This window comes from Camponotus floridanus, unplaced genomic scaffold (genome assembly GCF_003227725.1).
Source record: "Camponotus floridanus strain SB8 unplaced genomic scaffold, Cflo_v7.5 scaffold89, whole genome shotgun sequence".
In the NCBI taxonomy this organism is placed as follows: Eukaryota; Metazoa; Arthropoda; class Insecta; order Hymenoptera; family Formicidae; genus Camponotus; species Camponotus floridanus.
In genome coordinates, this window is record NW_020229859.1 from 410,910 (window position 1) to 424,787 (window position 13,878).

Sequence of the window (13,878 nt, forward strand, 5' to 3'; positions counted from 1 at the left end):
GGGCGAATTATTCACGCGAAAATGTGAATTAATTAATAGTACACTTACCGATTCTTTTCCTCGACAATCCTTCCGCCCAATGGAAGATCCATCGAATCGACGATCGTTAAGAAACCTATCTTGCACTCTGAAATAATTCACTGCAAGCGATTCGCGATGCGACCGCGTGGCGGCGCTCGCGTCGCGCGGGAGTGACGTTTCTCATAAAGCTGTCACGTTCGTGGTCGCGTTCGGCTGTCGGTGTGTACAATCGCGGCTTGGAGCAGTAGCAGCCGACTCGTGGGTCGGTATATACGTAGTGTGTCGTCTGCTCTCGGTAAAAGAGCGAGCCGCGCGCGCGTCGTATTCGAGGGTAAAGAGAGAGAGAGAGAGAGAGAGTTTGTTACATTCGCGTGATACAAAGTCACGAGAGAGTCGTGCAGGGTGCTTATGTGTTTGTGCGCGTACCTACGTCCGCGGTGCGCGGATACGTATTCCCGGAAGAAACGGGGAGACGAGTGAGAGGAGAGATGTGCCGATCGGAGGCAACTTCGCGTTGTCGCCTCCGCCAACTGCTACACGACTGCTACGAGCTACGACGTGCGAGCACGTGAATCGTGCGCGACGTACGACACGTACGAGGTGAGTGCTCTCGTCGCGAAAGGGCACGCTTGCCCACGTGATATCGCCTTCGCCTTCGCGAACGCGTCGTCTTCTTGCGCGAAAACAAAAGCGAGCAATCGAACGGACAAACGACGCGCACTCCCAGGCCCAGGAGCGCGGCCGAGTGTCGCCAATTTCGACGTCAATCACGTATTCGGACAATAATATGCGACGCGACGCGGCTCGCGGGGGAGCAGGAGCGAGAGAGACGGCAAGAGCGCATAAATATAAATGACATGTATATACATGTGTCGTACACATACGCACCGCACATACGTGTGTTATATATATATATTTAGAAACATATATATATATAGATGTGTTGGCGGAAGAGGGATGAGAACGGAGCGAACGGGATGGAGAGGAACGCGGGGACACTGTGCACGAGACGCGCCCGAGACTCGTGTGAACGCACGTGGGCGTCGAGCACGGGAGCGAGACGGGAGGATGTCTGCGCACCGCGGTTAACGGGGCTAACCGGAACACTTACGACGTGATGTACAGGCGCGACGATCGATTGCGACGACGCTCGCTCGCCTTAATCGGGGAGTCTCCGCGTCCCTTACGCACGCGACCCGGCGCGCCGTGTCATTCGCCGTTTGTCATTCGCCTCGTGTTTACCGTGCGCGATACGTGAGACGAGGGGGAAACGTGGGCCCGCCATCGGGACGTTTTTCGGAGTATTGTCGCGCGCGGTTTCCACCCTGCAGCCGACTTTGGCCCGGCGTGACGCAATCCATTCAAGCGTTTACTACGCAATACAAGACACGACACGGCCGTCTATCTCACGCTCTCCCTCTCCCTCGCGCGCCCGCGCTCGCGCTCCGTCGCGCCCGCTCAATGCCCGCGACCTCTCGCTCCCCCCCACCCACCCCCATCGCCGCCGCCGCGCCGCGTCGCGTCGCGGCGCGCCCTCGTTCCTCTGTTTTGATCGTTCGCCGCCGGCGCAGGGTGCTCGCGCGATTGGGCGAGAAGGCCGATCGACGGAAAAAGCGCGAGAGCGACGCGAGTCGTGGATTCACGTGGAGGCGATTCTCGCCGAGGCTCGCCTCTCTCCCTTTGCGCTCCCACGATATTCGATCCGCGACGGTTGTTTGGTGCGTTCGAACGATTCGCGTCGAAAAGCCGACGTCTATCCACCTACGCCGCGAGGAGATCCGAAGGTTGGTGCTGCGTCTAAAAGTGCCCCCGTTCGACCTTACATTTCCCCCGCGACGCACCTGCAAGGACGACGCGGACGCGCATTGTATGCCGTAATATGAGAATCGTGTCAATGTCAAATGTAAGCCGGGAGTCCAACTAGAGCGCGCGTTTTACTGCTAAATATGCGGTGGGAATAAAAGCGTCTCGTATGCGAGATCCGCCCTCTCCGTCTCCTCTCTCTCTCTCTCTCTCTCTCTCTCTCTCTCGCGCGCGCGCGCGCGCGCGCGCTCTCTTTTCCCGTTTTACGGTCGGATTCCTTACGACCCGCCAGATCCGAAGATGGTGCAGGACGACGACGGTGCATTGTCCGGCAGGACCCAACGTCTGCGTGCCTTTTACGACGCAGAATCGCCGGTCTGTGTACATCTCTAGCCCTTCGAGCGAAAAACGTGGAGGTGCTCGCAGTGTTTACAAACATTACTTTTCGGCAAGATCCGCTCGGATATCGCTAGAGTCGTAGTTCGTGAATTATCGGATATCGTGAATTAGATAATGGATTGTTGCGCTAGAGAGAGGGGGAGGGAGAGAAGGAGGGAGAAAGAGAGAGAGAGAGAGAGAGAGACGCCCTTTTGACCGACGCGTTATTGCTGTGTATTACGACCGTTTCTAATGAGATAAACGAAGTAATGATAAATCAATAACCCACGGCTAATGACGTTTGATAAGCAATATTTTTCTTATCGAAAATTGAGGATTAATTAACAATTATTTTGGAGTGATTATTGAGCTCCCACGACACGTGATCACGTTATTGCGCAGTATTGCTTACTTTTTTTTCACCGCGAGTCGTCACGAACATCTAATGCGACGTATTCTTTCTTTCCGATTAATATTAAGACACTTTTTTAACATTCGATATTATAGTCGTCGTAAATATGAGTAGTGAAGCAATTAAATAGAGAGAGGGATTTTACGTTTTATGGCACATTTTATGGCGCAAACAGGAGGAAACGATCCGTATCATAAATAATATCGCGCGTGTAATTTAGATTAAATAAGGATTAAAAAATTATTTTTCATTTAAAAAAAAATGTTGCTTTAATAATACACTTATTAAATCCATAAATCAATGTATCATAAGTGCAACAATATCGCGCGTGTAATGTAAGTCAAAATAAAAAAATTTAAATTAAAAAATTATTTTTGCAAAATAAATTTATCAAAAATATTGAGAAAAGTACTACTAAGAAAAAAAAAAGTGCTGTTGTTGAATTGAATAAATTAGGGATTCGCGTTTATAAAAGTATACGCGAGATACGAATTAATAATTCGGAAATCGTCAAGGTTATTGCTCTGTACGAGAGGGAATATGGCATGGGTGATGTTGGAGCAAAAAAGAAATTAATATCGAATAAAACGCATTTTCTCTACGGGATCAATCGACGGGAAGGCTCCGTCGATGCTTTTGCGCGTCACATTGCGTAAGATCGCCGTACCTCTACCCCACAGAGCCTCGTGTTACGATTTTAACGACGCATTTGCCAATAAATCCATCTCATTCGGGGCGGACGAGTTTAGGAAAAACTTTTCTCAGGAGAATAAATTAACCGAGTTGTAAAATTAACGGATAAATTCAATTAATTTAGATTGAAGGAAATCGAGTTTTTCGGATATTTTTATTCAATTTTCGACACGCGATTCCAATCACCGTCTCTCTTGTTCTCTATCTCTTTTGTCGGTTATCTATTATTTGGAAAGTTTTTCGAGATACGATAGAGGGCGATATTTTATCTTGAAACTAGATGCGTAATATCGTAAATAGGAATGATCGTAAACATTCGAAATGTGGAAATGACCAATGGAAGTGAAAGAGAAGTGACATAAATGAATCGTAAATTATGCATTAAGTACAGATTGGATTTTATTTTATTTTCAAATAATCGTATTCGAATAAAAATGAGACAAAATTCTATTATCTCTTTGTAAAAACAAATTTGCATAAATAAAAATTAAATCAAAATTAGCATAAGAGCGCGGTAATTGTGGCTCTTATGCCAATTGTGATTTAATTTTTATTCATTTATTTGAGCCAAATTCCTAATTATTAATTTTAAATTTACATAAATTTCCTGTATCTTTTAATTGATCTCTTGATTATTATATTTTAATTCTAAAATCAGCGCATGCAAAAAGCAGATATTATCTGAATAAGGATATCCGCAATTTAATAAAACGTTAGTACAGGAAATTTCGAGTGTAAACAGTCCTTGTTATATCGCAACCACGATTCTTCGGTACCGCGATTTTCACTTTACATTATCCAATAATGTAAAATGTAATAATACGAGCGCTGTTCCACGAATTTCTGAATTCTGTATGTCCAATATGAAATATCGTGTTCCTTGTTCATATGCATATCATCAGAATTAGAAATTCGTATTTAACTAGGATACTTTTCCCGTATTTTGCTTGGAATATCCTGGATTAGCTTACATTTTTTTAAATATTTAAATAATTTAAGAATTTTTTTTTAATAAAACACGCTTTCCCCCTCTGTGTTGGCCATAGCAATGTAAATCGAAGCTTGAAAGATTTAAAATTGCATGTTTCTACGTGCTTCTAGTGATGCAACGTTTACAATAGCACATTGATTGGGACGGTAGAGAGAGAATGTCCTGTTCGAATCGAGAATTGTTCTGAAAAGCTCAGCATGTTGCTGTCACCGTGCATTTAGCGTTCAAAATTCACGGAAAACGCGAATATGTGCAATCGATCGCGAATCCGCTATTTTTCTCCTCTTTCGTGTATTCCACTTTAATAATCGCAAAATTACTGGCGAAACTGCATAATAGCTGAATAAATCATTACTACGCCGACGCATAATTTTGCATATCTTGCACTAATATGCAACTTTTTTCCAGACGATCGATCGATCATTTGCCGCGTCACAAGAAGGTTAAGGATCGAAAGCTATCACATTTAGCATGTATAATTATCTCGATCATCATTCGTTATTACATTGTAAGTTATGATTATTTAGATTATTTTCCTCGATTTTTTCTCTCTCTTTCCGGTCGAGAAAGAAATGCAAAATCACTTTTGTTTCTCGCAATGCTGATAGATCGACGTTGTGTTTATTTTAGAAGTGCAATTTTGCGATATTTGCGAATTTTAATCGAGATACGCGATCAACTGTGACGCGAATTCGGCAAGATTTTCGAAAGAGCACGTTCTTACGTAATCACCGAGAGAAATGATTCGTGTCATTTAGTGACAAGTGATACATATTCCTCGCTCAGTGCGATCTGATAAATGCAGGGAAAATTAAAGGTCTCAGGAAGCCGCTATCTCGAGAATGGCATGGGCGATAAAAAACATTACATTGTACATTATACGAAGCAATTTGCAAGTTTGAGAGAGAAAGGGAGGGAGAGAGAAAGAGGTACAAGACGGATAACGTGCATTTCGCATTGAATGAAACTGTCCGACTCTAATTTGTCTAACGTTACGCAATACGGAGTTATAATGGCGTTCGTATTTATAGAGATTCGTAAAATATGATTCTGCAGCAAGATATTGCGAGAAACAAGATATATCCGATAACATCTTGAGGTAGAAATTCATTCAATCTTAATTGCATGCTCATTAGTCGCATCGATTGTGCTTTATTAATGAGTCATCCCCGAGGATGGAAAAATGTGCGGTTTGAATACGCGATCTTCAGACGGCATTGATATCATTGATCTCTCTGACAATGCCGTCGAGGGATTAACATCGGTGCGCCTTTAATAGAGTTCCTAAGCTGGCTGCACCTCTTTTGCTCGAGCGCTTTTATTTGTTCGTGTAAATAAATGTAAATAATAGACTTATAGGTGCGAAGAGGCGCGTTTTGTCCTCCTTTTTTTTTTACGCTAATGATGATAGTGCGTGTCGCGTTTAACTCTAGATTATGCGAACGTGATCGTGCGAAAATTATCTCTACCGTGAACAATCGTGCGCTTCCGCATGCAATAAAGCCATTCATATAGAATCGTCGGTCTTCAGCACCACAATTTTTCGAAGCGCGTGGTCGTAACGTTCTTTTCACGTGATGTCAATAGCAAATTTCCGGTCCCATTCTCCTTGTTGATTATCTGGCGCCTACCTGTTGTATACAGTTATAACTTCTCGCGCAAAGTTAAATTAATATGAAGGAGGGAGGAAGTCGCGGGGAGAGGAAATTTATGCAGATGACTCTCGTCGACATTGAATATTCTTTGTTTCGAGGGACGAGCATTTCTAAAGGGAATCCTGCGCGAGACCCAATGCAATTTGAGATCTCATTACCGCGTCTGGCCTCTCGTTTGAGCGAGTCGTAAGAACCGCGTGCAGTATCACTCGCAAACATCTTAATGTCTGAAAATCGCTTAAGGAGCTCTCTCTCTCCGGTTGGAAAGCGAGAAGAAACGTTACGCGAAAAATATCGTTCAAAGGTCAGCGTTTCCATCATTCCTTCGCCCACCGCCTCGTCTTCCGCCATTTACGCTTCTCGACTCCTCGGGTAAGAGGGCAAAAAAGACGCCGCCGCTTATCCCGAGTAGTAATAACACTCGGTGCCAAAGAGAGAGAGAAAGAGAGAGAGAAAGAGTGCGACGCACACTTCCAAAAACACGGAAATATTTTTACGCGTCGGAACTTTTGTTCCTACGCTTCTCACTCATCGTCGCCCCTCGCGTCGGCCGCCTCCCTCCCCCCTCCCTCGCGCTTTCGACCCTCGCGCCGCTCTTTCCCTTTCCCAGCTGCGCATCCCCACTCCGCCGCATCCGACCCTCACTCCGCCCCACTCCTCCCGCCCCACTCGCTCTCCCTTCGCTGCGTCGTACTATGTATTATATCTCGCGTGCGAGCAGTAGACATGAATCGGCGGATGCGCGGCCGTGTCTTCGGGCGAGTACGCGACCGCGTTCGTAGTACGTATCTACGATCTCGGCGAGACGGGTCATTATCGTCGTCGTTGTCGTCGTTATCGTCATCATTTTCCTCTCCCACTGGGTAGGTTAGGAGCGTCCGTCGAGCGCAAACGTTGCACGTGACCGACGTTCCGTCTCGTCGACGCGCGTTCCTCGAGTCGGCTAATTCTCGACGGAAGCTCTCACGATCCGTCCAAGTGCGTCTCGACGCACTTTACGAGTTCCCGTTCCCGAGCACGTCGCCGCCTATCATCGTCTCTATTCCTCTCTCTTTGGTAGCGACGCCGACGGTGACCTTCCACTGTTGATATCCAACGTGTACGTTTCAATCCACGTGCGATACGTCCCTGAGAAGGTGTGTTGCCCCGTTGTTGTTCTTGTGTTTACGACGAAGATGCGCGTCTCGCGCCTACGATAGCGTCGGATGTCATTGGACGCACACACGGATCTCGCTCTTGGCGGAGTAGCCGAGGGAAAACCAAGTGAGTATGGAAGTTCTCGCATTGCGAGATGTTGTTTTTATTGTAATATCAGTTGCGAGATATATATATATATCGGTCCTTTCGAATTCCATTTCCAAGTTGGCTAGAAAGTGCGCGTATCGTTGCTCGTGACTGATGTCGTCACGCTATATTTACATCGATCGTGCGATGGTATTGTTTTGATAAAAATTTGGCACGACGCGAAACGAAGATTCCTGTGCGCGTCGTACATTTCGCGTGACAAGTTAAACATCGTGTTGTGTAAACACAACACAATTGCGACACTCGCTAACGCGGTTTATCGGCGTATTTTTTTCCTTAGACAGTAGTAGCAACGGTGTCGTTATATAAGGTATTCGATATAAGGTATTATCATGGTGGATTTCTGCGAGAATCAATAATTTCTCGAATATATTGATTTATTTAAATTATTAGTTTTCGCAAAAATGTACCGCAGACTTGGAAATACATAAAATTCTAACAAACATTACATAAATACTGACTCATATGCAGAGTGTTGTACAAATTCCATTTCACATTTTTTAAAAAACTGAACTTTAAGATATCGACTTTTCTTTTTAATTTCATCGAAACGCATTATTATTGAAAATGCTTCCGGTAAAATTCATTTATATTAATAAGATCTTTAAGGTTCAGAAAAAGCTAAAGATACAAAGTTTACGCATAAAATTAAAAACTTAAATTATAGACAAATTAAAAAAAGAAGGCACGTAAAATTAAAAAAGTTATATAACAGAGACAGAAAGAAAAAAACTCTAACTCATAATTTACTTGTCACTTTTTTTATTTATTCCTTCTTTTTCTTTATTCCAACTATTCATCTAATAATATACATTTTTTAACGCGTGTTCTGTATGTGTTGCAACAAACGTTGCAGAGTTAAAAGACAATTTATTTGTTGTATAACATGTGTTATGTAACATTAGTTATGTGAGAGATAAGCTATGTCAGTGTCGCGTAAAAATATGAAAATACGAGACGTTACTTAGCTTATATGAAAAAACATGAGATACATAGATAAAAGTTTAAAAATTCAGTACAAGCATTTAATTATACACGCGGTGCGACTTTGAAAAGCATGAATAGAAAAGAAAACAATAGTTTATACTTAATTAATTCCAGCAGAAAGGACATAGTTTGCACGAATTTATAGCCTTAATCGCGTTTGTTTACGTAGCGAATCTGAGTTGTGATAAGTCGAATTCATATTCATTCGAAAATCTCGGTATCGTGTAAGTCGATTTTTTAAAAGAAAATAATCGAAACTTGTTTCTCTCCAATTTTGCGATGAATAAGCAAAAGTCAGTTTGGCTTATCTCTTAAAGTATCGATTGAGCGATATGAAAATGAGTTCTCGATTTGATTTAATATCTGTAATAATGCAAAATTCGGCAAGATATTAGAGAGGCAAAATTTCGGATTGTTTTCTTATCAAATGCAATTTGAAAGCAAACATGGAAACCCACGGGAAAATTTCGTTTATTGTAATTCATGTGTTTCCAAAATTGAGAACAAATCCCGCGAGTGTTGCTTAATTAAATATCCTTGTATGCGAATTAAAACAGTTTTTACATATTTTATTCGTCTCCTATATCATAATCAATTCGCAAGACAAGCATGTACGTTAATTAATATGATAAATCGATCAAGCGTATATTTTATATTTTTGTGCGTTAAGTCGAAAGATTAATGATTTCTCATTAGCATAATAAAAAATATAATATCGTTTGATTTAAATGGATGATGTGTCTCTTATGTCGTATGTAGATCTATTAAAAGATATTACGCATCAATTTATTAAACAGTTTTTTGTTTAACAATTATAACACATTTTGATAACAGTTTATATATTTTTTACTATTAGATATATAGATTGAACTAATTAATTATTTTATCTTTTTTCTAAAACGTAAAACATAAACTCTATAAAACATTCTAAAATTTTAGGCGATATTATACAAACATTATTTTACATTTGAAATAATTGATAGGTACATACTACGTGCAAAATTCGTCGGTTTTCCCTTAATTTGAGGAATTATAATTTGAAATAAATATAAATAATTATAATTATAATTTATAATTATAATTTATAAATTATATTATATAAATTATATTTATAATTATACTTATACATTCTATGCTATTTCAAATTATAATTATAATTATAATTATAATTATAATTTGAAATAGCATAGAATGTATAAGTAATTGTTTCCGCTAAGATATCCACAGTTAGGTATAAAAGTTTTCGTGAAATTATAGAATAATTACTTAAACGACGCTTCTTAATTTACTAATAATGCGTCCGGTTGATAAAAAAGCAATAAATTAAATAATTAGGAGGACTCTATATATTTAATATGTGTATGATTTGTGTGAAATCTTGATATATTTAGCGATTATTTGAACAAGAAAATATATTCACATTTGTAAATAAAAAAACAACAAATACAAATAGTACAATATTTTGCGGTATTTCTTGTGTCAACAAAAGTTGGATAGTTCTCTCATTCGATATTTACATTTGCTGCAACGTAGTATGCATGGTACACATTGTACCAAGCAGAAAATATCGTGAAAAATTTAGCAAGTTATATAGCGGTTCGAGCAAAAATAAAAAATATTACAATATTTTGAAAATTGTCGCTATAAATGATATATTAGTTAGTTTCTCACAAATAAGATCACGTGAAACATACGGAATTTATTATTGAACAGGCAGTGCCTTCGATAGATACTATTCCATTAATAGAATTTCTAAATTGAGTCGACTAATGCCTTTTGTAAACTTAGAAGTGCAGCGAAATGAATCATTGTAACACAATGCTTTGTATTTACAAATTTTGAAAATACAAATTTAAGCCAAACACTTGAAGTTAACAATCCAATATTAGAAACAATTGATTTTTTTATGATTCGATTGCACATTGTTTGTACAAGAATAAATCTTTTTATTTTTATTTGCACACTTTTAATAAAAGTTATCCAAAAAAAACTTTTGGGGGGTCAACTTTAGTCCCCCAATTTTTTCAAAAATGATTTTCAATCAATATAATTGATAGATTTTTGTTTGCAAATTCGCATATTGAATTTTCGTCTGTACATTTGTAGAAAAAAGTGATTTAAAAAAAAAACTTAGGGGCTAACTTCACACTCAGGAAAGTTCAAAATTTTACTATTATTGCATACAGGAAATATTTATCTTCGTAAAAATGTATTAAAAAACAGGTTTAAAGTCCATTTATTTCTCTAAAATTAGAATATATGACGGAGTATATTGCCAAGAATGATATTACTGACACGTTACAAGCATATAGTTATTATAAATTAGAATCGTGACGCTGCATAATAATCAAAACCGTTTGTGCAGATTAATTATATCCACATCCTTGTGATACGAATATAAATATCCATTCCTCGAAATTATATGAAGATACAATTGACGTAGTGTGTATAAATAATACACCACACAATAGTTTAATAATTATATGCAGAGGTAAATTAAAAATTATAATTGGAAAACAGCTTTCCTTTCTTTTAACGAATTAAAAAAATTTTTTAAATTAAATAAGTTTTGCAAAGAGCATCATATATGCTGATTGATATCCATATAAAGTAACGTAGTTTCAAAGATATATGGTGTGTGTTGCACGACTATAAATTTTTAGCTATTTCCGCTTTGCTGTAGTTGACCTGGGAGGGTAATATCTTAGAATAGATAAATTTTTGAAGATAAATGCGCTGAGAGAACTGACGTAGAAACATGTTTTCTGTTGCAAAAAATAGAATATATATACAAATGTCAAAGCAAAAATTCTGCACAATGTACACAGGACGAATTTTCAAAGATGTTATATCATCCATATCTCTTAAGCACTTGAGTGCCGAGTGATATTACTATCCATTTGTACCAGTAGCGAAGGTACTTTGGGAGCGAAGCGAATTTCCCCAAAGTTCGAGTTTGCCTGAATGTCACGATGTCGCGAAAGTATCTCTCGTCGCAAAGTGAAATCCTAACGTCTATTCATACATATATATATATAACATATAAAACTTTCAATACTGTTTTCCGAGCTTATATTTCCTATGTGAAATTAGAAATGCTTATCTGCATAATCATATCATTAATATATTAACGAGAGGCATTCTAGTAACATGAGAAATTAGAAAAAATCGTATTGGGTGTCAATATTTTATTTCAGACACTATAAAAATTTTCTTCAAGAAAAAAATAATATTTTGTTTTTATAAACTTAAATTTTTTTATCGTTAATAGTGAAAAATTGAAATTTTTCTTGACAGAGTTATTACGTTTTTAAATGATTAATGATTGAAAATGTCTTTCACTTGCTCTTTTTTTTCTCTCAAAATAAATTACTTTTATGCTCTTATTTTAATGTAATATAGGAAATAGATGAAAAAATATAAAAATATTAGAATTTTCAATCATTTCATCTTGAATGTTAAATTTCATTTTCCACACTCGATATCCATTTTTTTCTTAATAATATGATACATCGCGTTTTAATTTAAAAGCAATGTTACGCGAGTATGGTAATATTTGAGAGAAATTCCCGCGAAAATTATCGAAAGAAATTCGCGAACGCAATTTCGCTAAAACTGAACGTGACGTTATTTTCATGCTTAATTATTCGGGCGCACTTACATGAATAAAACAAGCTGTTTCTGTAAGCTCGAGATTCTCGGAAATCCAAATACTTGATATGTGACGACTCGATACTTTATACACGAACACGTTGCGCTTCTTCCAACTAAGAGCAAACCTATCTAGGAGAGGTGAAGAAGCGCGCATACATTCATCAATGTGTATTTTACCATCGACTTCTTTCCGGTAGTATGTAACACGCGTACGCACGCACTCACGCACGCCGATCTCGGGCAACGGGAACAGGCTATGCGTGTGCACGCGTGTGTGCCTTTGAAATAACTGGGATTCCATTGCGAAAGTGTGTGCGCATACGACGACAACCTGTTCGGAGATAGGACCAAGTAAACGGGCGCGTGATCGCTCTTAGCCGTTCGTTCCTCGTCGTCGTCCTCGTCCTCGTCGTCTTTATGATTTAATTTTCGGAGAAGTATGACTCGTTGTTCTGAGCAAATTTTGCGACGCGAAATCAATTCGCTTCCGCATGAAATAAGATTGGCGGAGCAAACCGGTAAAGGATCTCGAAATTAAAACGGCACGGAATGAATTACGATCGCTTTAATTATTTAATCTCGTTTCACGCGAAACTTTTATTCTTGTTATATCTAGTCGGTTATCTCGATCAATAACGTCGCAGAGATTAATGTCGGGTCAATTACTTCGTTATAATCGCGAGAAATATATTTTTCATACGAAGCGATGGATCTCCCGCATCGAGAATTTCTTTATCTGTTTGTATCAGGAATACTTATCACTTTCTGAAGAAAATTGTTAACAAATTTACAAAATGGCAATTGTGCGGAAAGAATATATTATTGCTGTAAAAATTATTTCAATTACTATAATATTTATTTATCCAATTGCATATTGTGTTATGAATACTTCAATTTTATTCGAATTTAATCATGTGCAATGCGTTTGATAATACGCGAATAACTTTGTAACATTTACTTTTGCAAATTTGTATTTACGATTAATGCAATTAATTACATTTAATTATCGTTTTCTAACGTACATTTTTATTTACAATGGAATATATGAATGTTTCAAAAGGCAGCAAATAGCTTTCAAGCAATTTATTTTCCAGAAAGTTAATCAAGTTAATTTAAGGCTTTATTATCTATTCTGATTATTTCTAATTATACTGGAATGCACAAGTCACGTAATATTATTTACATCATGTACAATTTGATTCGGTTTATGTGGGATTCACTTTGTAATTGCATATTGCAAGTTTGTTCAAGCATGAAAATTATATTCGTTTAAACAGCAATTGCTCCAAAATGTAAGGTCTTCCGCGTGAAACTATATTTGCATCGTATAAAATTTATACATCGATATAACAACTTATATTTATGCAAATTTGTAAATGTGTATTTCTACGCAATATTTAATTTATAGACGTTGTAAATCATTCTCAATTAGATTCAGTCGTGCTAAACATTTAAGATTAAGAGGACATTAACAACAGAAAATTGCGTACTTATTTACGCGTTTTCAGTAAAGGTGGCATGTGGCATTAAATGTTTAAGAAATCGCATATATATATATATATATATATATGTATTGTGTTGAAAACATTTAACAAATTTTTCCCAAGAATTTATATTTCTCCTCACATTTTTTAATGATTTTAATTTTATGCATTGTATAAATAATGTTGAATCAACAATATCAGTGTAATTGGAATTTATTTTAATTCAATAACATTATTAATCAAATCAGTGATCATGACATATCATTATCATGATGTATTGATTTGATTAATATTATAATGTTATTGAATTAATAAAGTAAATTCTAATTACACTGAATTAATAAAATAAATTCCATTTACACTTGATGTTGTTGATTCAACATTATTTTTTTCTCAATATAGATTCTTTGTATATTTGTAGAATCTTAAAGTATTAATTCTCTATAAATTTTTTGACAACATGAACGAAAAGTTTTTTATCGCAAGAGGTATTTT

The 13,878-nt window shown here is 37.9% G+C and overlaps 1 protein-coding gene across 3 annotated transcripts in view; it reads left to right on the forward strand.

The window, feature by feature from the left end:
- Positions 1 to 244: 244 nt before the first annotated feature.
- LOC105255888 (insulin-like peptide receptor) overlaps positions 245 to 13,878 on the forward strand; it is a 63,468-nt gene continuing 49,834 nt past the window's right edge. The window contains exons 1-2 of one of the 3 annotated variants that reach the window (XM_025414750.1): positions 245 to 621; positions 7,014 to 7,216. The gene's annotated coding sequence lies outside the window, so the exon portion shown is untranslated. Of the gene's footprint in view, positions 622 to 5,714; positions 7,217 to 13,878 lie in introns of those variants that run through there. The other 2 variants (XM_011265423.3, XM_011265422.3) reach the window with 2 other exon arrangements.